Source organism: Euprymna scolopes, chromosome 10 (genome assembly GCF_053919585.1).
Source record: "Euprymna scolopes isolate OS-2025 chromosome 10, ASM5391958v1, whole genome shotgun sequence".
NCBI classification, from domain to species: Eukaryota; Metazoa; Mollusca; class Cephalopoda; order Sepiida; family Sepiolidae; genus Euprymna; species Euprymna scolopes.
This window is the reverse complement of record NC_136491.1, coordinates 44,044,235-44,069,332: the sequence shown is the minus strand read 5'-3', so window position 1 is coordinate 44,069,332 and position 25,098 is coordinate 44,044,235. Positions and strand designations below refer to the sequence as shown.

The following is a 25,098-nucleotide window of genomic DNA, read 5'->3' as shown; positions in this document are numbered from 1 at the left end:
GAGAATACTAAATATCCAGTGTACCATACTATTTCTGCCTAATATATTATCTTTCAATACTAAATTTAGGGTGAGGTAAGCAGTAGAATATATGTTTGTTTATCATACCAACCATTGTCCCAGGCATTACATCCTCCTTTTTTAGGACGTTAGTGTAATAACTCTTCTGTGGTTAGAGCGCATTCCGTTGAAGTATTTATAAAACAATGGGTATATTAATAGATGTTTAGTCATCGAACACTATCGTCTTATAAAATCAATGTTTGATTTTGGTGTTTAAGTTCGTTTGGTGAATCGTTGCTGCATGTTAAGAACTATATAAGGTAATTCAATTTATACACACCCTCCGAACAATACTTTGTCGAGGTCAGAATTATTTTTTATACAAACACCATCTTAAAACGGAGATGTAACACTGTATTCAACAATATGAAATTATTTCCCTTTGTTTGGCACAAAAAAATAGATATTGGGGAGGGGAAATTGTAAGTAAGAACACTACAGGACAATGCCAGAGAGGCACAGGTAGGATCAAATAAACCTGCAACCTCATCCTCATCGTTAAATTGTGTTGGGAGTAACATTGTATCACTGGCAATAGGTATCATTTTTTTTTTCTGCTAAAAAAGAGTGGATGTGCCATGAAACAGATAAACCAAATCAGTTGATGAATTTTTATAGTAGATGTTGCATTTCGAAAGATTGACCAGTTTCCTGAAAACACTCCTTGATTCAAATGAAAACTGTCGATCTCTTCTTTAATTTTTACTTCCTGTGTTTAATTGTTTTACCTTTCTGTTTTTTTTCACACACACGCAGTCACTCACACGCACTATACACACACACATAGTCATTCACGCATACACACACAGTCACTCACACACACTATACACATGCACACATATAGTCATTCACACACTACACACACACACACATATAGTCATTCACACACCACACACACACACAAAGTTACTCACACACACTATACACACACACATATAGTCACTCACACACACTATGCACATGCACACATATAGTCATTCACACACTACACACACACACACACACACACATAGTCATTCACACACCACACACACACATACTATACACACACATATAGTCACTCACACACACTATACACACACAGTCATCCACAGAATATTTTGCTATATAACACACACATATAGTCATTCACACACTACACACACACACACATATAGTCATTCACACACCACACACACACACACACACACAGAGTTACTCACACACACTATACACACACACATATAGTTACTCACACACACTATACACATGCACACATATAGTCATTCACACACTACACACACACATATAGTCATTCACACACCACACACACACATACTATACACACACACATATAGTCACTCACACACCTCACACACACTATACACACACAGTCATCCACAGAATATTTTGCTATATAACAGCTCTTCAGCGTGGATAAATAAACAAGTACCTTGAGCCGGGACTACAGTTGGCACTCCTAACTTCTCAGCCATAATTCAGCTCTTGCTGAAAGTAAACAAAATTCTGATGTAAACATTGCCAATTGCGTGAGAGTTCCATTTGTTTACACAAGGAGAAATGCATTTTTATTTGATAAGCAGTTGGTGATTTCATTTACTAGAGAGCTTAATCACTCAATAGAAGGAGCATATTTCGGCATTAAATAACACCAAAAGTTTGATATGCTGTAAAACAGGAATGGCCAACCTATGGCGCATATACTAAATATGGCACATTACACATGATGTATTGAACTCTGTGCAAATTGAGCTGGCTTTCTTTAAAGGAGAAAAAGTAGAGAACATTAAATTCAGAAGAGGTTACCATTGCATATGTATATATATATTATATATATATATATATATATATATATATAATATACACACAAGATATTCCGGTCAGAGGAGATGACACGTAGTTTGTCTGTTATTTTGCAAACCTTCAGAAATAATAGCAAAAACCTATTTGCATAGGAAAAAATTTGAACTGAAAAATGCATCATGAATTTAAATAAGTCACATCTACAGAGAATTTGACCAAAATGCATTCTAACCTAAAACAGATTCATTGTTTTATTGTCCGATTTGAACTCTTGACTCCTATTCCAAAATATCCAACTCTGACTCCTTATCTTAAAGATTTCCAAATTAGCTTGCATTAGAAATAAAATAAAAGCAACTTTAATGAAGTCTTCAAACGCCACATTTTATTTAACCCATGAGGGTAGCGTGCTCTCGTTCCGCTTAGCTATTACTGGATAGAAGTTCTAAGTAATTCGCAATTGTATTTTGAATGCCACCAGCATGGAGGATTGAACGTTGGGAAAAAAATAACGTGAGATGAGAACAATAGTCCAAAGTTTTCAAATAATATGAATAATCATCTAAAAAATTCAGAAACGTAAGAAGTAAAATACTGTGTGTAACATCCATATATTAAAACTTCTCTCTTTCTCCTCCCCCATTCCCCATCCTCCATTCCCCCTCTTCTTCCTAACCCTTTCTTTCTCCTCCGTCCAGCCCATTCCTCTCACTTAAATGTAGGTGAAATAAGACCAATACTGTGTTGATTGAAACAACATCCGGGCATTTTCTTAATACATATTTATATAGATTACTACATGATGACATTAAAAAAGAGGGTTTTTTTTCTTCTTGACAACATTAATTGATATCTAACCTTCCTTGGCCTTTTGGTTTGGAGCTTTTCTGTCCTCGGTCAGTGGGGGAGAAATTCTTCCAGACCGAGACAATTTTTATTTTTGTTCCTATCCAGAATGCCGCTTTTTGGGGAGCTGTCCTCGTGGGGAGGCAAGTAAATAGCAAGATCAATTGATATAAACGGTCATTTTGACCCTTCAAACATTGAATCTTTATTTTAATTTTTAGATATTATACATCCAGGATGGGAGGAAGGTACGCTGATATAAAAGAAAAAAAAAAAAAAAAAAACTTTCTGTGTGTGTGTTTTGTACTTTTCAGGATTTAAATGGAAATACAGACATTTGTCCTTTACATACTATATTTATATATGGTTTTACTAGTCTGACCGTCCATTGTTGCCCGAGAGTTTGGAGGTGTGTGTTGAGCAAAATAAAAAAAAAAGTTGTAGGAGGCAGGCAGGCTCGAACCCGTGACACGAAGGCAGAAAATAAAGTGGAGGTGTGTGTGTAAGGATGTTAGTTGAGCAAAAAAAAAAAAAATTGTAAGAGGCAAGCAGGCTCGAACCTGTACCGCGAAGAGGAAAAGAAAATGTAAAAAAAAAAAAAGGATGTGTTAGCTGTTGCACCCATCGCTAAACTGGAAGAGACATAGGTTTAAATTAATGCTAAACTTTTAAAAAGAAGCGATGACTTTTGAAAATATCGGCAAAAAAAACCGACCCCCTCCCTGTAGAAAAGGACCCAGTTGAGGGTGAAGGAATTAATGTTTTTGGCCAATTTTTCGATATTTATCATCCCAAGGGTCGAGTTTCAGAAGAATTCGATATCGGGAAAATCTGCCCCCTTTGTCGAAAGTTTTAGGCAGATATACAAACATACATACATTTGAACAAATAGGTGAGATTTATATTATAGACTAGCATGGGTGCCCGACGTTGCCTGGGTGTTTGTCGATGTAAAAGAAAAAAAAAGTTTTGGTAAGTAGGTAGGCTTGAACCCGAAGCCTTGACGTGAAAAAGAAAGTGCGAAAAAACCTGACATCTTACCACTCAACCACGATGAGACAAGAACTGAAAAGCGTTTTAATTCAATGATTAAAAAGTTAAGTGACAGATGCGTAAATTTAATGAGGTCAAACATCACACCATATGGGAAACTTAACTTTGGCTGCAAACCAGTTTTTACCTATTTGTTTGTTTCCCCCAAGATGTTGGAGAAAACTAGCTCCCCATAAAAAGGGGAGTGTCTAAATGAATAGCAATTGTCTGATATGACGGGTTTTCTCATTGCTTTTCTGGGCATCCTAGCATGAGAGCCAGGGAGCTTGGTTTTGTTATGAGTTCAGTTTCGCTTTTATACTGAAAAGCCAAACAAACACGTTTTATTACAAAAATAGCATGTAAAAGTCACCCAAATGAAAAATACACTCGTTTTGTAAATTAAAGATATTATAATCTAGGTAGTATATAAAAAGTTCTAAGAAACAGTAAACCCACACCACCGCCAATAGCCTTTGCCAGACATACAAAAAATGTGCACACATTTTGCCTTTTATATATATCGATTACATAAAAATAACAACAAAACAAAAACCACCCTAGCTGTACATATCATGTGGAACTTTAGAGAATTTTCTTACATTAAAATGTGATACAAAACAGTTTGGATTGCATTTTCATGCAAGTGTGATCTCCTTTCAGTTCCCTCGCTTTTCCGTGCGTGATGGTGTAAACATAATGTTAACATTAGGAGTGAAAACCTCATCGAACTTGTACCGAACCGGATCATTCAGATCAGACTACCTCACGATATACTTTTTTCATTTTTATATTATGACGGCAACAAGCGAAAAAAGAAAACACCTAACTTTCATAATAAGCGACAATGTAACACCCATAAAATCATAATCGGTACACCGATGCTGACTTTGCAGTTTAAGTTTGTGTTCTATGCTCTCCTGAAGTTTCGTCTGGATAAAACGTGCCGTGCTGATGTTGGTAACTTAGCAAGGAAAATATAAATTAAAGATCATAAGAAAACAAACGTGTTTGATTCCAGCGATAATTTGTTTATGCTTATATACGGAGAAAAAGGTGGTTAGTACAAATGTTACTATCTGAAGTGAAATATCTCTCATCTATATATATAAAAGGCAAAAATCGGTGTGTATGTATGTATGTATGTATGTTTGTTTGTAACGCTAAAACTTTTGAAAGACGGAACCAAACTTGACAAATTTGGTATCATATCGAAGCCCCATCACCCGGATGACAAATATCGAAATTTCACGTCAAACGGACCACTAGAAGTTGGTCAACTGATCAGTTATCTTCGAGGGGGGCCCCCAAAAACCTGTCATTAACGCTAAAACTTGAGATGAAAGATTCCTCTCCCCTAAGAATAAAACATATGTTCAATATCTGCTTTTGTTTTTTCATTGTTTATACGGTCCCGAGCAACGCCGGGTAGCCCTGCTAGTCTTCTTCTATATATATAAAAGGCAAAAATCGGTGTGTATGTATGTATGTATGTATGTTTGTTTGTAACGCTAAAACTTTTGACAGACACAACCAAAGTTGACAAATTAGGTAGCATATTGCACCTTGATCACCCGGATGACAAATATCGAAATTTCACGTCAAACGGACAACTAGAAGGGGGTTAACTGATCATTTTTCTCCCAGGGGGGCCCCCCAAAAAACCTGTCATTTTAACATTATTCATTAGCTGTCACGTGACGTGACGTCAGCTCAGTAAAATGTCGGCTACGCTGAGCCTCTGACGTACATTAAAGCTGCCTGCGAGGAGTATCATTGATACTATAACACAGTTAAATATTAGTTTAAGAGTCGAACCGTTATTACCAACGGATTTATCGCACTTCAAAAAGAAGAATCCCAAAATTATTGATACTATAACACAGTTAAATATTAGTTTAAGAGTCGAACCGTTATTACCAACGGATTTATCGCACTTCAAAAAGAAGAATCCCAAAATTACATAAAAATTGACGTAGGGAAAATGTTTTTATTTTTGCTTGAAGTTTTTTACCGGCGAAGAAAGATGACTATGCTCTTTGCTATAGTTTACCATGTAAACAAGGCTTTAGCCATTTTGTTTTTACATCCTAACTCTGTTAAACTGGAAGGGGGAGGGGTGGCTATCAGTATAAGGCCGCTTAAATACACGAAAATTACTTTTATACGAGTTTGTTTTCTTATGAATGGAACCGCGTTTATAGGGGGGAGGGGGGAGGAGGCAATGTGCACAGTCTCCCAAGCATTACCTACTATAAAAAAAGATGCACATTTACCCTCTTCTCTCACCCTCTTTCTCTCTCTCTCTCTCTCTTTCTCTTCTCTCTCTCACTCTCTTTCTCTATCACCCTCTTCTCTCTCTCTCTTTCTCTTCTCTCTCTCATCCTCTTTCTCTCTCTCTCACCCTCTTCTCTCTCTCTACCTTTTTCTCTTCTCTCTCGCACCCTCTTCTCTCTCTCTCACCCGCTTCTCTCTCTCTACCTCTTTCTCTTCTCTCTCGCACCCTCTTCTCTCTCTCACCCGCTTCTCTCTCTCTACCTCTTTCTCTTATCTCTCTCTCTCTCAACCTCTTCTCTCTCTCTCTCTTACCCTCTTCTCTCTCTCACTCTCTGTGTACACCTTTTTCTCTTCTCTTCTCTCTCTCTCTGACCCTCTTTCTCTCTCTCTCACCCTCTTTTTCTGCTCTCTCTCACCCTTCTCTCTCTCTCTCTCTACCTCTTTCTCTTCTCTATCACCCTCTTTCCCTGCTCTCTCTCACCTTCATCTCTCTCTCTCTACCTATTTCTCTTCTCTCTCTCTCCCTCTGCTCTCTCTCACCCTCTTCTTTCTCCCTCACCCTCTTCTCTCTCTCTCTCACCCTCTTCTTTCTCCCTCACCCTCTTCTCTCTCTCTCTCTACCTCTTTCTCTTATCTCTCTCTCTCACTACCCCTCTCTCTCTCTGTCTTACCCTCTTCTCTCTCTCTCTACCTCTTTCTCTTATCTCTCTCTCTCACTACCTCTCTCTCTCACCCTCTTCTCTCTCTCACCCTCTTTCTCTCTTACCCTCTTCTCTCTCTACCTCTTTCACTTCTCTCACCCTCTTTCTCTCTCACCCTCTTTCTCTGCTCTCTCTCACCCTCTTCTCTGCTCTCTCTCACCCTCTTCTCTCTCTACCTCTTTCTCTTCTCTCTCTCTCACCCTCTTCTCTCTCTCTTACCTATTTTGTAATATATATATATAGATATATATATTGTACAAACTATTGTACAAACTATTACCACTTATCAAGGCCTATAGGCCACTCGAGGATGAAAGTTTAAAAGTGCACAGTAGTCAAATTCGGCAAAGATGACGGAACCGCTTTAAGAGGAGGATGAATTATTCAGTGACTCCAACCTATTTTGTTACATATATGTATGTATATATTTTTGTAAAAAATATATATTACTACTTATCAAGGCCCATAGGACACTCGAGGATTAGAGTTGAAAAGTGCACAGTAGTCAAATTCGGGAAAGAGGATGGAACCGCTTTCACGGGAGGATGAGTTATTCAGCGACTCCAACCTGTTTTTTTATATATATATTTATATCTATATTTATTAAAAAATATATATTACCACTTATCAAGGACAATAGGCCACTCGAGGATGAGAGTTGAATAGTGCACTGTATAAAAAATACGGTAAAGAGGATGGAACCGCTTTAACGGGAGGATGAGTTATTCAGCAACTCCAACCTATTTTTTTATATATATATATATATATACTTTTATTAAAAAATATATATTACCACTTATCAAGGACAATAGGCCACTCGAGGATGAGAGTTGAAAAGTGCATAGTAGTAAAATTCGGGAAAGAGGATGGAACCGCTTTAACGGGAGGATGAGTTATTCAGCGACTCCAACCTATTTTTTATATATATATATATATATATATATTTATAACAAAAATATATTACCACTTATCAAGGCCCATAGGCTACTCGAGGATAAGAGTTGAAAAGTGCACATTAGTCAAATTCGGGAAAGAGGATGGAACCGCTTTAACGGGAGGATGAGTGATTCAGCGACTCCAACCTATTTTGTTATATATATATATATATATATATATATATATATATATTTTGTACAAACTATATATTACCACTTATCAAGGCCCATAGGCCACACGAGGATGAGAGTTTAAAAGTGCACAGTAGTCAAATTTGGGAAAGAGGATTTAATCGCTTTAATAGAAGGATGAATTATTCAGCGACTCACACCTGTTTTGGTATATATATATATATATTTATAAAAAAATATGTATTACCACTTATCAAGGCCCATAGGCCACTCGAGGATGAGAGTTAAAAAGTCCACAGTAGTCAAATTTGGGAAAGAGGATGGAACCGCTTTAACAGGAGGATGAGTTATTCAGCAACTCCAACCTATTTTGTTATATATATATATATATATATATATATATATATATATTTTTCATAAAATATGTATTACCACTTATCAAGGCCCATAGTCCACTCGAGGACGAGAGTTGAAAAGTGCACAGTAGTCAAATTGGGGAAAGAGGATGGAACCGCTTTAACGGGAGGATGAGTTATTCAGCGACTCCAACCTTTTTTTTTATTTTGTAAAAAATATATATGACCACTTATCAAGGCCCAGAGGCCACTCGAGGATAAGAGTTGAAAAGTGCACAGTAGTCAAATTTGGGAAATTTGTTATATATCTATTTTTTTGTTACTTAGGCATTTCCACTTATCAAGGCCCAGATACATCTCGAGGATAAGAGTTAAATGTGCACAGTAGTCAATTGGACAATAAGGCCCAGAGGCCACCCGAGGATAAGGGTTGAAAATGGCAGTAGTTAATTGGACAACATAGTAATCGTTAGTAATGGAAAGTCGGGAAATTTGTTATATATATATTTATATTTTGTTTAGATAGGCATTACCACTTATCAAGGCCCAGAGGCCACTAGAGGATAAGTGTTGAAAAGTGCAGTAGTCAATTGGACAAAATATAGTAATTGTTAGTAATGGAAATTCAGTAAATTTGTTATATATATATTAATATTTTGTTAAATACGCATTACCACTTATCAAAGCCCACAGGCCACTCGAGGATAAGGATTGAAAAGTGCACCGTAGTAGTCGGTTGTAATGGAAATGCGGGATATTTGTAATATACCTATTTTTTGTTACTTAGGCACAACCACTTATTAAGGCCCAGAGGCCACTCGATGGTATTACCACTTATCAAGGCCCAGAGGCCACTCGAGGATAAGCGTTTAAAAGTGCAGTAGTCAATTGGACAATATAGTAATCGTTAGTAATGGAAATTCAGTAAATTTGTTATATATATGTATATTTTGTTACATACGCATTACCATTTATCAAGGCCCAGAGGCCACTCGAGGATAAGGATTGAAAAGTGCACAGTAGTCAATTGGACAATATAGTAATCGTTAGTAATGGAAATTCAGTAAATTTGTTATATACCTATTTTTTGTTACTTGGTCATTTCCACTTATCAAGGCCCAGAGGCCACTCGAGCATAAGAGTTAAAAAGTCCACAGTAGTCAATTGGACAATAAGGCCCAGAGGCCACCCGAGGATAAGGGTTAAAAAGTGCAGTAGTCCATTGGTCAATATAGTAATCGTTAGTAATTACTACTTCTCAAGGCCCAGAGGCCACTCGAGGATAAGGGTTGAAAAGCGCAGTAGTCAATTGGACAATACAGTAATCGTTAGTAATGGAAATTCAGTAAATTTGTTATATATATATATATTTATATTTTGCTAAATACGCATTACTACTTATCAAGGCCCAGACGCCACTCGAGGATAAGGGTTGAAAATATTCAACAAATTTTTTATCTACAGATTAGAAAATTTGTATATAGGGTATTCAGACATATGGAATATATCTAGCATAATCTATCTATTATATCTATAAAAGTCAGAATGTTTGTGTGTGTGGGTGTGTGTGAGGTAGAGAGAGAGAGAGAGAACAATTCTTAACCTATATATTCAACAAATTTTTTATCTACAGATTTTAAATTTGTTATAAAGGGTATTCATACATATGGAAATATATCTAGCATAATCTATCTATTATATCTACAAAAGTGAAAATGTGTGTGTCTGTGAGAGAGAGAGCAATTCTCAACCTATATAATCAACAAATTTTTTATCTACAGATTAGATAATTTGTATATAGGGTATTCAGACATATGGAAATATATCTAGCATAATCTATCTATTATGTCTATAAAAGTGAGAATATGTCTGTGTGTGAGAGAGAGAGAGTAAGAACAATTCTCACCCTTTATATTCAACAAATTTTTATCTACAGATTAGAAAATTTTTATATAGTGTATTCAGACATATGGAAATATATCTAGCATAATCTATCTATTATATCTATAAAAGTGAGCATGCGTGAGAGGAGAGAGAGAGAGAGAGAACAATTCTCAACCTATATACTCAACAAATTTTTTATCTACAGATTTGAAAATTTGTATATAGATTATTCAGACACATGGAAATATATCTAGCATAATTTATCTATTATATCTATAAAAGTGAGAATGTGTGGGTGTGTGAGAGAGAGAATGAGAGAGAACAATTCTCAGCTTATATATGCAACAAATTGTTTATCTACAGATCCGAAATATCACATTTGTATAGAAGTAGAAATCTGGATACCTATTCTGATACCTAATAAAAGAAAGGACACTCTTTGGGGCGGATTTTGATGATAACAAGTCACTAATAAGAAATTATAATAAACATTGAAATAATTTAAGAATTTTATCAAAATAAAATTGCATGGTAATCACCCAATTTCTGCCACAAAATTTTGATTGGCAAAACTCATAAACAGAAAATATATATTTTCTAATTTCATCTTTTTTTTATATAATCTGATTTGATGTTTTCCTTAATATTCAAATCACTATATTTTGCTGCTTAATATCAAATACAGCAAATGAGTTATTTTTTATGCATCAAACAATTACATTTTCTCATTCATCCAAACTAATCACTGAACATCAATTTCATATTTTCTTCACTAAAATATTACTGTGCTTGATGTCATCAAGTGGAGCGGATCATTTTTTTTTCATTTGTTCACACATTTTTCCAATTTATATATATTTTGTCTAAGATTCTTAGCCTATGTCATTGCATACCAAGCTGTTTATTAAAAGTTACGGTTCACTGTAAACACATACGTTACACCAAAATAAAAACGCTTCAGATAATGTCTTGATATTCAATTAAGTTTCTCACATGACATCTTATGAAGTTAGTAGAAATGTTACAGACTTTTGAATCTCAAACACTTTCAATACTGTGCACTGATATTTTCTTTTTTGGAATATAAGCACATTCATGATTTTTTTTTACAAACGTCAACAAATTTCACAATGTGTAGCAATGTACTGAAACAATTATAAAAATATTTGTTTTTATTTTGGATGATGCAGGGCATCCGAAGAGAGATTTTTCTAACAAAATGAAAGTATAATTTTTAGCAATAGGTATCTAGGAAAAGGCCACTACATACGTTATAAATTCCAAATTTCCACAACCTGGCAAATACTGGTACACGCTAGCAAATTTAGATTTGCAATTACAGAATATGATTCTAATTTTTTCCTTTGCTCTTTATTCTAACACTACACTAAGTTTACTGTTTTATTTCGCTACAGTTGATATTGTGTAGAACAATAAGAAAATCATAGTGAACAATGCATTCAACAAAATTTCACACACATTTCTAGATACCTATATCTAATAAGTTCAAAAGAAAGGACACACTTAGGGAGGTATTTTGGTGGTCAAGTCACTAAATAGAGATTAGCTGGTTTCCCGGCATAGCCCAGGATGTAATAAAGATTGACTGAAATACATGTTCTAGCTGGTTTCTAGGCGTTGCCAGGGATGTAATATAGACACATTATGTTGTATATTACCTGTTCTCTTCTCCCTAAGGTAAAACAATTTCATATACATGCTGTAAATTACCTATGCTAGGGATAAAACATGAACAATACCAGTCCGGGGGTAGATAAAACAAATAATACATAGAGATGAAAGATTCGTCTCCCCTAAGAATAAAACATATGTTCAATATCTGCTTTTGTTTTTTCATTGTTTATACGGTCCCGAGCAACGCCGGGTAGCCCTGCTAGTCTTCTATATATATAAAAGCCAAAAATCGGTGTGTATGTATGTATGTATGTTTGTTTGTAACGCTAAAACTTTTGAAAGACGGAACCAGAGTTGACAAATTTGGTATCATATTGCACCTTGATCACCCGGATGACAAATATCGAAATTTCACGTCAAACGGACCAGTAGAAAGGGGTCAACTGATCGTTTTTCTCCTAGGGGGGCCCCCCAAAAAACCTGTCATTTTAACGTTATTCAATACGTGTCACGTGACGTGACGTCAGCTCAAACTTTTGACAGACACAACCAAAGTTGACAAATTATGTATCATATTGAACCTTGATCACCCGCATGACAAATATCGAAATTCCACACCAAACGGACCATTAAAAGGGGGTGAACTGATCATTTCTCTCCTAGGGGGGCCCCCCAAAAAACCTGTCATTTTAATGTTAATATTACATAATCCAAAAACGCTTAGTCATGTCACGTGACGTGACGTCAACATCCAGTAATGGCGAACAAATGTAAACAAACACTTTGTTTTACCGATACTTTTGTAATTTCTCTTCTGCTTTGTTCTAGAGATTATTAAACTCCATGACAATGTCTCCAACGTATTTAACTGGTTAAAAATAGTATTTATACAAGAGTTTTAACGAAAAATATCAGGAAAAAATGTACAGGAATAAAAAAAAAATTCAGCTTTCAAAATATTCGTCGATAAAAAAACCGATCTTTATATTTACGCTAGCCATTTTGTATATTACCACGTGACCTGCTATCTCTTAAACTGGAGGGGGGGGGATCCACTTGAATCCAACAAAACCAGTAATTTTTTTTTTCTATTATATATACATCATTTTCTATAAAATTAAGTGTAGACTTTATAATTAAAACAAAAAATGTTATTCATACTAAAAAAAAAAAACGCTTAGTCATGTCACGTGACGTGACGACAACATCCACTAATGGCGAACAATTATACCTATTTATTATGCCTCCCCACGGGACAGTTAGACACCAGGGTCGTTTTTTAACGTGGAAAAAAGGTACAAAAATAAAAATTGTCTCAGTCGTGGAGGATTTCTCCTCCACCGAAAGAGAACAAGAAATAGAAGTGCAGCATCTGAAGAACAGATACTACACTTTGATCTTGACCAAAAGGCCAAGAATGCGAACAATTGTAAATAACAACTTTTTTCACAAAACCAACACCGTCTTTCTTTTTTTTCTCTCTCTTTCTCTCTCTCACCCACTTACTCTTCCCTCTCTCTCACCCTCTTTCTCTTGACGTCACACCACTGTTAAACTGTGGGGGGGGGAACACATTCCCAGGCATTATCTCCTATAGATGCACATTTTATTAGAAACTTTTCTCTCTCTCTCACCAACTTACTCTTCTCTCTCTCTCACCCTCTTTCTCTTGACCTCCTACTACTGTTAAACTGTGTGTGTGGGGGGGGGAAGAGGCAGCTTGAAAACCAACAAAAACAGTGCACAGTTTCCCAAGCATTTGGGGTGGGAAGGGGGGGAAGAAGCCGAGCGCACAGTTTCGTGTGAGAGAGAGAGAACAATTCTCAACCTATATACTCAACAAATTTTTTATCTACAGATTTGAAAGTTTGTATATAGGGTATTCAGACATATGGAAATATATCTAGCATAATCTATCTATTATATCTATAAAAGTGAAAATGTGTGTGTGTGTGTGAGGTAGCCAGAGAGAGAGAGAGAGAGAGAGAGAGAGAGAGAGAGAGAGAGAGACAACAATTCTCAACCTATATATTCAATACATTTTTTATCTACAGATTTGAAAATTTGTATATAGGGTATTCAGACATATGGAAATATATCTAGCATAATCTATCTATTATATCTATAAAAGTGAAAATGTGTGTGTGTGTGAGGTAGCCAGAGAGAGAGAGAGAGAGAGAGACAACAATTCTCAACCTATATATTCAATACATTTTTTATCTACAGATTTGAAAATTTGTATATAGGGTATTCAGACATATGGAAATATATCTAGCATAATCTATCTATTATATCTATAAAAGTGAAAATGTGTGTGTGTGTGTGTATGCGTAAGAGAGAGAGAGAACAATTCTCAACCTATATACTCAACGTATTTTTATCTACGGATTTTAAACTTTGTATATAGGGTATTCAGACATATAGAAATATATCTAGCATAATCTATACATTATATCTATAAAAGTGAGAATGTGAGTGTGTGAGAGAGAGAGAACAATTCTCAACCTATATATTCAACAAATTTTTTACCTACAGATTTGAAAATTTGTATATTGGGTATTCAGACATATGGAAATATATCTAGCATAATCGATCTATTATATCTATAAAAGTCAGAATGTTTGCGTGTGGTTGTGTGTGTAAGGTTGCGAGAGAGAGAGAGAGAACAATTCTCAACCTATCTATTCAATAAATTTGTTATCTACAGATTTGACCATTTGTATATAGGGTATTCAGACATATGGAAATATATCCAGCATAATCTATCTATTATATCCATAAAAGTGAGAATGTGTGCGTGAGAGAGAGAGAGAGAGAGAGAGAGAGAGAGTAAGTACAATTCTCACCCTATATATTCAACAAACTTTATATCTACCGATTATAAAATTTGTATATAGGGTATTCAGACATATGGAAATATATCTAGCATAATCTATCTATTATATCTAGAAAAGTGAGAATGTGTGTGAAAGAGAGAGAGAGAAGAGAGAGAGAGAGAACAATTCTCAACCTATATATTCAACTAATTTTTATGTACAGATCTGAAAATTTGTATACAGGGTATTCAGACATATGGAAATATATCTAGCATAATCTATTATATCTATAAAAGGTAGAATGTGTGTGTGTGTTTGTGAGTGAGTGAGTGAGTGAGTGAGTGAGAGAGAGAGAGAGAGAGAGAACAATTCTCAACCTATATACTCAACAAATTTTGTATCTACAGATTTGATAATTTGTATATAGGGTATTCAGACATAAGGAAATATATCTAGCATAATCTATCTATTATATCTATAAAAGTGAGAATGTGTGTGAAAGAGAGAGAGAGAGAACAATTCTCAACCTATATATTCAACAAATTCTATCTTTACAGATTTGAAAATTTGTATATAAGGTATTCAGACATTTGGAAATATATCTAGCATAATCTATTATATCTATAAAAGTGAGAATGTGTGTGTGAGAGAGAGAGAAAGAACAATTCTCAACCTATATACTCAACAAATTTTTTATCTACAGATTTAAAAATTTGTATATAGGGTATTCAGACATATAGAAATATATCTAGCATAACCTATCTATTATATCTATAAAATGACCATGTGTGTGTGTGTGAGAGAGAGAGAGAGTCAGAGAGAGAGAGAGAACAATTTTCAGCTTGTGTGTGTGTGAGAAAGAGAGAGAGAGAAAGAGAGGAAGGAAAATTCTCACCCTATATATTCAACAAATTTTTTATCTACATATTAGAAAATTTGGATATAGGGTATTCAGACGTATGGAAATATATCTAGCATAATCTATCTATTATATCTATAAAAGTGAGAATGTGTGTGTGAGAGAGAGAGAAAGAGAGAGAGAGAGAACAATTCTCAACCTATATATTCAACTAATTTTTTATCTACAGATTTGAAAATGTGTATATTGGGTATTCAGACATATGTAAATATATCTGGCATAATCTATGTATTATATCTATAAAAGTGTGAATGTGAGTGATGGAAAGAGCAAAAAATTCTCAACCTATATAACCTATAAAAGTGAGAATATGTGTGTGAGAGAGAGAGAGAGAGAACAATTCTCAACCTATATATTCCACACATTTTTGGGCACAGATTTGGAAATTTGTATATAGGGTAGGCAGACATATAGAAATATATCTAGCATAATCTATCTATTATATCTATAAAAGTGAGAACTTGTGTGTGTGTGTGTGTGAGAGAGAGAGAGAACAATTCTTAACCTACATACTCAACAAATTTTTTACCTACAGTTTAGAAACTTTGTATATAGGGTATTCAGACATATGGAAATATATCTAGCATAATCTATCTATTATAACTACAAAAGTTAGAATGTGTGTGTGAGAGAGAGAGAGAGAGAAAAAGAGAGAGATAAAAATTCTCAACCTATACATTCAACAAATTTTTTATCCACAGATTTGAACATTTGTATATAGGGTGTTCAGACATATAGAAATATATCTAGCATAATCTATCTATTATATGTATAAAAGTGAGAATGTGTGTGTGTGTGAGAGAGAGGACAATTGTCAACCTATGTATACAACAAATTTTTTATCTACAGATTTCAAAATTTGTATATTGGGCATTCAGACATATTTCAATATATCTGGCATAATTTGTCTATTATATCTATAAAAGTGAGAATGTGTGTGATAGAGAGAGAGAGAACAATTCTCAACCTATATACTCAACAAATTTTTTATCTACAGATTTGAAAATTTGTATATAGGGTATTCAGACATATGGAAATATATCTAGCATAATCTATTATATCTATAAAAGTGAGAATGTGTGTGTGTGTGTGAGAGAGAGAGAGAGAGAGAACAATTCTCAACCCATATACTCAACAAATTCTTTATCTACAGATTTTAAAATTTGTATATAGAGTATTCATACAAATAGAAATATATCTAGGATAATCTTTCTATTATATCTATAAAAGTGAGAATGTGTGTGTGTGAGCGAGAGAGAGAGAGAGAGAGAGAGAACAGTTCTCAACCTATACATTCAACAAATTTTTATATATAGGGTATTCAGAAATATCGAAATATATCTAGCATAATCTATTATATCATTAAAAGTTAGAATGTGTGTGTGTGAGAGATAGAGAGAACAATTCTCAACCTATGCACTCTACAAATTTTTTATCTACAAATTAGAAAATTTGTATATAGGGTATTCACACATATGGAAATATATCTAGCATAATCTATCTATTATATCTATAAAAGTTAGAATGTGTGTGTGAGGTAGCCAGAGAGAGAGAGAGAGAGAGTAAGAACAATTTTCAACCTATATATTCAACAAATATTTGATCTACAGATTAGAAAATTTGTATATAGGGTATTCAGACATATGGAAATATATCTAGCATAATCTATCTATTATATCTCTAAAATTGAGAATGTGTGTGTGAGAGAGAGAGAGAGAACAATTTTCAACCTATATACTCAACAAATTTTTTTATCTACAGATTTGAAAATTTGTATATAGGGTATTCAGACATATGGAAATATATCTAGAGTAATCTATCTATTATATCTATAAAAGTGAGAATGCGTGTGTGTGTGAGAGAGAGCGACACAGAACAATTCTCAACCTATATATTCAACAAATTTTTTATGTACAGATCTGAAATATCACATTTGTATAGAAGTAGAAATCTTGATACCTACTCTGATACCTAATAAAAGAAAGGACACTCTTTAGGGCGGATTTTGATTATAACAAGTCACTAATTAGAAATTATAATAAACATTCTAATAATTTAAGAATTTTACCAAAATAAAATTGCATGGTAATCACCCAATTTCTGCCACAAAATTTTGATTGGCAGAACTCATAAACATAAAATATATATTTTCTAATTTCATCTTTTTTTTTTCTTTTTACATAATCTGGTTTGATGTTTTCCCAAATATTCAAATCACTATATTTTGCTGCTTAATATCAAATACAGCAACTGAGTTATTTTTATGCATCAAACAATTACATTTTCTCATTCATCCAAACTAATCACTGAACATCAATTTCATATTTTCTTCACTAAAATATTACTATGCTTGATGTCATCAAGTGGAGCGGATCATTTTTTTTTCATTTGTTCACACATTTTTCCAATTTATATATATTTTAAAGATTCTTAGCCTATGTCATTGCATACCAATCTGTTTATTAAAAGTTAAGGTTCACTGTAAACACATATGTTACACCAAAATAATAACGCTTCAGATAATGTCTTGATATTCAATTCAGTTTCTCACATGACATCTTATGAAGTTAGTAGAAATGTTACAGACTTTTGAATCTCAAACACTTTCAATACTGTGCACTGATATTTTCTTTTTTGCAATATAAGCACATTCATGATTTTTTTTAAAAACGTTAAAAACTTTCACATTGTGTAGCAATATACTGAAACAATTATAAAAATATTTGTTTTTATTTTGAATGATGCAGGGCATCTGAAGAGAGATTTTTCTAACAAAATGAAAGTATAATTTTTAGCAATAGGTATCTAGGAAAAGGCCACTACATATGTTATAAGTTCCAAATTTCCACAACCTGGCAAATACTGGTACATGCTAGCAAATTTAGATTTGCAATTACAAAATATGATTCTAATTTTTTCCTTTGCTCTTTATTCTAACACTACACTAAGTTTACTGTGTTATTTCGCTACAGTTGATATTGTGTAGAACAATAAGAAAATCATAGTGAACAATGCATTCAACAAAATTTCACACACATTTCTAGATACCTATATCTAATAAGTTCAAAAGAAAGGACACACTTAGGGAGGTATTTTGGTGGTCAAGTCACTAAAAAGAGATTAGCTGGTTTCCCGGCATAGCCCAGGATATAATAAAGATTGACTGAACTACATGTTCTAGCTGGTTTCTAGGCGTTGCCAGGGATGTAATATAGACACATTATGTTGTATATTACCTGTTCTCTTCTCCCTAAGGTAAAACAATTTCATATACATGCTGTAAATTACCTATGCTAGGGATAAAACATGAACAATACCAGTCCTAGGGTAGATAAAACAAATAATACATAGAGATGAAAGATTCCTCTCCCCTAAGAATCAAACATATGTTCAATATCTGCTTTTGTTTTTTCATTGTTTATACGGTCCCGAGCAACGCCGGGTAGCCCTGCTAGTCTTCTATATATATAAAAGGCAAAAATCGGTGTGTATGTATGTATGTATGTATGTATGTATGTATGTTTGTTTGTAACGCTAAAACTTTTGACAGACACAACCAAAGTTGACAAATTATGTATCATATTGCACCTTGATCACCCGCATGACAAATATCAAAATTTCACGTCAAACGGACAATTACAAGGGGGTGAACTGATCATTTTTCTCCCAGGGGGGGCCCCAAAAATCCTGTCATTATAACGTTATTCATTAAGTGTCACGTGACGTGACGTCAGCTCAGTAAAATGTCGGCTGCAGCTGAGGTACGTTAAAACTGCCTTCGGAGGAGAAATTGATACTATAACACAGTTAAATATTAGTTTTCGACTCGAACCGTTATTACCAACGTAATTATCGCACTCCAAAAATAAAAAAAAAACCAAAATTACACGAAAATTGACGTAGGGAAAATGTTTTTATTTTTGCTCGAAGTTTTTTGCCGGCGAAGATGACTTTGCTCTTTGTAATTTACATGTAAACAAAGATTAGCCATTTTGTTTATACATTCTAACTCTTAACTTGAAGGGGGAGGGGGGGTATCAGTATCAGGCCGCTTATGTAAACGAAAATTAGGTCGCTTGCACATTTTCCACTTTCTCTCTCTCTCTCTCTCTCGCCGTCTTTCTCTCTCTCTCTCTCTCTTTCGCCGTCTTTCTCTCTCTCTCTCTCTCTCTCTCTCTCGCCGTCTTTCTCTCTCTCTCTCGCCGTCTTTCTCTCTCTCTCTCACTCTCTTCTATCTCTACACCTTTCCTAACTCTCTATCACCATATTTCTCTCTCTCTCTCACTCTCTTCTCTCTCTCTCTCTCTAGACCTCTTTCTCTTCTCTTTCTCACTCTCACCCTCTTTATCTACTCTCTCTCTCACCCTCTTTCCCTTCTCTTATCTTCTCTCTCTCTCTCGCCCTGTTTTTCTTCTCTCTCTCGCCGTCTTTCTCTCTCTCTCTCGCCGTCTTTCTCTCTCTCTCTCACTCTCTTCTATCTCTACACCTTTCCTAACTCTCTCTATCACCATATTTCTCTCTCTCTGGAAGGGGGGGTGGCTATCAGTATGAGGCCGCTTAAATACACGAAAATTACTTTTATACGAGTTTGTTTTCTTATGAATGGAACCGCTTTTGTAGGGGGGAGGGGGGAGGAGGCAATGTGCACAGTCTCCCAAGCATTACCTACTATAAAAAAAGATGCACATTTACCCTCTTCTCTCACCCTCTTTCTCTCTCTCTCTCTTTCTCTTCTCTCTCTCACTCTCTTTCTCTATCACCCTCTTCTCTCTCTCTCTTTCTCTTCTCTCTCTCATCCTCTTTCTCTCTCTCTCACCCTCTTCTCTCTCTCTACCTTTTTCTCTTCTCTCTCGCACCCTCTTCTCTCTCTCTCACCCGCTTCTCTCTCTCTACCTCTTTCTCTTCTCTCTCGCACCCTCTTCTCTCTCTCTCACCCGCTTCTCTCTCTCTACCTCTTTCTCTTATCTCTCTCTCTCTCTCAACCTCTTCTCTCTCTCTCTCTTACCCTCTTCTCTCTCTCACTCTCTGTGTACACCTTTTTCTCTTCTCTCTCTCTCTGACCCTCTTTCTCTCTCTCTCACCCTCTTTTTCTGCTCTCTCTCACCCTTCTCTCTCTCTCTCTCTCTACCTCTTTCTCTTCTCTATCACCCTCTTTCCCTGCTCTCTCTCACCTTCATCTCTCTCTCTCTACCTATTTCTCTTCTCTCTCTCTCTCTACCTCTGCTCTCTCTCACCCTCTTCTTTCTCCCTCACCCTCTTCTCTCTCTCTCTCTACCTCTTTCTCTTATCTCTCTCTCTCACTACCCCTCTCTCTCTCTCTCTCTGTCTTACCCTCTTCTCTCTCTCTCTACCTCTTTCTCTTATCTCTCTCTCTCACTACCTCTCTCTCTCTCACCCTCTTCTCTCTCTCACCCTCTTTCTCTCTTACCCTCTTCTCTCTCTACCTCTTTCACTTCTCTCACCCTCTTTCTCTCTCACCCTCTTTCTCTGCTCTCTCTCACCCTCTTTCTCTGCTCTCTCTCACCCTCTTCTCTGCTCTCTCTCACCCTCTTCTCTCTCTACCTCTTTCTCTTCTCTCTCTCACCCTCTTCTCTCTCTCTTACCCTCTTTCTCTTCTCTTCTCTTTTCTCTCTCTCTCGCCGTCTTTCTTTTCTCTCTCTCTCACCCTCTTTCTCTTCTCTCTCTCTCTTTCACCCTCATTCTCAACTCACTCTTACCCTCTTCTCTCTCCCTGTCTACCTCTTTCTCTTCTCTCTCTCTCACCCCCTTTCTCTTCTCTCTCTCACACCGTCTTTCTCTTCTCTCTCTCTCTCCCCTCATTCTCTTCTGTCTCTCTCTCGCCCTCTTTATCTTCTCTCTCTCTCACCCCGTTTCTCTTCTCTCTATATTAGCACTTATCAAGGCCAATAGGCAACTCGAGGATGACAGTTCAAAAGGTCACAGTAGTCACATTTGGGAAAGAGGATGGAACAACTTTAACGGGAGCATGAGTTATTCAGCGACACCAACCTATTTTGTAATATATATATATATATATATATATATATATATTGTACAAACTATATATTACCACTTATCAAGGCCTATAGGCCACTCGAGGATGAGAGTTTAAAAGTGCACAGTAGTCAAATTCGGCAAAGATGATGGAACCGCTTTAAGAGGAGGATGAATTATTCAGTGACTCCAACCTATTTTGTTACATATATGTATGTATATATTTTGTAAAAAATATATATTACTACTTATCAAGGCCCATAGGACACTCGAGGATTAGAGTTGAAAAGTGCACAGCAGTCAAACTGGGAAAGATGATGGAACCGCTTTAAGAGGAGGATGAATTATTCAGTGACTCCAACCTATTTTGTTACATATATGTATGTATATATTTTGTAAAAAATATATATTACTACTTATCAAGGCCCATAGGACACTCGAGGATTAGAGTTGAAAAGTGCACAGTAGTCAAATCTGGGAAAGAGGATGGAACCGCTTTAACGGGAGGATGAGATATTCAGCGACTCCAACCTATTTTGGTATATATATATTTATATCTATATTTATTTTTAAATATATATTACCACTTATCAAGGCCCATAGGCCACACGAGGATGAGAGTTTAAAAGTGCACAGTAGTCAAATTCGGCAAAGATGATGGAACCGCTTTAAGAGGAGGATGAATTATTCAGTGACTCCAACCTATTTTGTTATATATATGTATGTATATATTTTGTAAAAAATATATATTACTACTTATCAAGGCCCATAGGACACTCGAGGATTAGAGTTGAAAAGTGCACAGCAGTCAAACTGGGAAAGATGATGGAACCGCTTTAAGAGGAGGATGAATTATTCAGTGACTCCAACCTATTTTGTTATATATATGTATGTATATATTTTGTAAAAAATATATATTACTACTTATCAAGGCCCATAGGACACTCGAGGATTAGAGTTGAAAAGTGCACAGTAGTCAAATTCGGGAAAGAGGATGGAACCGCTTTCACTGGAGGATGAGTTACTCAGCGACTCCAACCTATTTTTTTATATATATATTTATATCTATATTTATTAAAAAATATATATTACCACTTATCAAGGACAATAGGCCACTCGAGGATGAGAGTTGAATAGTGCACTGTATAAAAAATACGGTAAAGAGGATGGAACCGCTTTAACGAGAGGATGAGTTATTCAGCGACTCCAACCTATTTTGTTATATATATATATATATATACTTTTATTAAAAAATATATATTACCACTTATCAAGGACAATAGGCCACTCGAGGATGAGAGTTGAAAAGTGCATAGTAGTAAAATTCGGGAAAGAGGATGGAACCGCTTTAACGGGAGGATGAGTTATTCAGCGACTCCAACCTATTTTTTATATATATATATATATATATCTATATTTATAACAAAAATATATTACCACTTATCAAGGCCCATAGGCTACTCGAGGATAAGAGTTGAAAAGTGCACATTAGTCAAATTCGGGAAAGAGGATGGAACAGTTTTAACGGGAGGATGAGTTATTCAGCGACTCCAACCTATTTTGTTATATATATATTTATATCTATATTTACTAAAAAATATATATTACCACTTATCAAGTCCCATAGGCTACTCGAGGATGAGAGTTGAAAAGTGGACAGTAGTCAAATTCGGGAAAGAGGATGGAACCTCTTTAACGGGAGGATGAGTTATTCAGCCACTCCAACCTATTTTGTTATATATATATATATATATATATATATATATTTTTTTTTTTGTACAAACTATATTTTACCACTTATCAAGGCCCAGAGGCCACACGAGGATGAGAGTTTAAAAGTGCACAGTAGTCAAATTTGGGAAAGAGGATTTAATCGCTTTAATAGGAGGATGAATTATTCAGCGACTCACACCTGTTTTGGTATATATATATATATATTTATAAAAAAATATGTATTACCACTTATCAAGGCCCATAGGCCACTCGAGGATGAGAGTTAAAAAGTCCACAGTAGTCAAATTTGGGAAAGAGGATGGAACCGCTTTAACAGGAGGATGAGTTATTCAGCAACTCCAACCTATTTTGTTATATATATATATATATATATATATATATATATATATATATATAGATATATTTTTCATAAAATATGTATTACCACTTATCAAGGCCCATAGTCCACTCGAGGACGAGAGTTGAAAAGTGCACAGTAGTCAAATTGGGGAAAGAGGATGGAACCGCTTTAACGGGAGGATGAGTTATTCAGCGACTCCAACCTATTTTGTTATTTTGTAAAAAATATATATGACCACTTATCAAGGCCCAGAGGCCACTCGAGGATAAGAGTTGAAAAGTGCACAGTAGTCAAATTCGGGAAATTTGTTATATATCTATTTTTTTGTTACTTAGGCATTTCCACTTATCAAGGCCCAGATACATCTCGAGGATAAGAGTTAAATGTGCACAGTAGTCAATTGGACAATAAGGCCCAGAGGCCACCCGAGGATAAGGGTTGAAAATGGCAGTAGTTAATTGGACAACAGAGTAATACTTAGTAATGGAAAGTCGGGAAATTTGTTATATATATATTTATAGTTTGTTTATATAGGCATTACCACTTATCAAGGCCCAGAGGCCACTAGAGGATAAGTGTTGAAAAGTGCAGTAGTCAATTGGACAAAATATAGTAATTGTTAGTAATGGAAATTCAGTAAATTTGTTATATATATATTAATATTTTGTTAAATACGCATTACCACTTATCAAAGCCCACAGGCCACTCGAGGATAAGGATTGAAAAGTGCACCGTAGTAGTCGGTTGTAATGGAAATGCGGGATATTTGTAATATACCTATTTTTTGTTACTTAGGCACAACCACTTATTAAGGCCCAGAGGCCACTCGATGGTATTACCACTTATCAAGGCCCAGAGGCCACTCGAGGATAAGCGTTTAAAAGTGCAGTAGTCAATTGGACAATATAGTAATCGTTAGTAATGGAAATTCAGTAAATTTGTTATATATATGTATATTTTGTTACATACGCATTACCATTTATCAAGGCCCAGAGGCCACTCGAGGATAAGGATTGAAAAGTGCACAGTAGTCAATTGGACAATATAGTAATCGTTAGTAATGGAAATTCAGTAAATTTGTTATATACCTATTTTTTGTTACTTAGTCATTTCCACTTATCAAGGCCCAGAGGCCACTCGAGCATAAGAGTTAAAAAGTCCACAGTAGTCAATTGGACAATAAGGCCCAGAGGCCACCCGAGGATAAGGGTTAAAAAGTGCAGTAGTCAATTGGTCAATATAGTAATCGTTAGTAATTACTACTTCTCAAGGCCCAGAGGCCACTCGAGGATAAGGGTTGAAAAGCGCAGTAGTCAATTGGACAATACAGTAATCGTTAGTAATGGAAATTCAGTAAATTTGTTATATATATATATATTTATATTTTGCTAAATACGCATTACTACTTATCAAGGCCCAGACGCCACTCGAGGATAAGGGTTGAAAATATTCAACAAATTTTTTATCTACAGATTAGAAAATTTGTATATAGGGTATCCAGACATATGGAATATATCTAGCATAATCTATCTATTATATCTATAAAAGTCAGAATGTTTGTGTGTGTGGGTGTGTGTGAGATAGAGAGAGAGAGAGAGAGAGAACAATTCTTAACCTATATATTCAACAAA

At 35.3% G+C, this 25,098-nt stretch overlaps 1 protein-coding gene and 1 pseudogene across 2 annotated transcripts in view; one reads left to right on the top strand and one right to left on the bottom strand.

Moving 5' to 3' along the window:
- The window catches only part of LOC145285960 (mitogen-activated protein kinase kinase kinase 2-like), a 578,382-nt gene that overhangs the window by 387,247 nt on the left and 166,037 nt on the right, over window positions 1-25,098 (top strand). The window lies entirely within an intron of this gene.
- LOC145286726 (U2 spliceosomal RNA) lies at window positions 12,955-13,088 on the bottom strand (annotated as a pseudogene).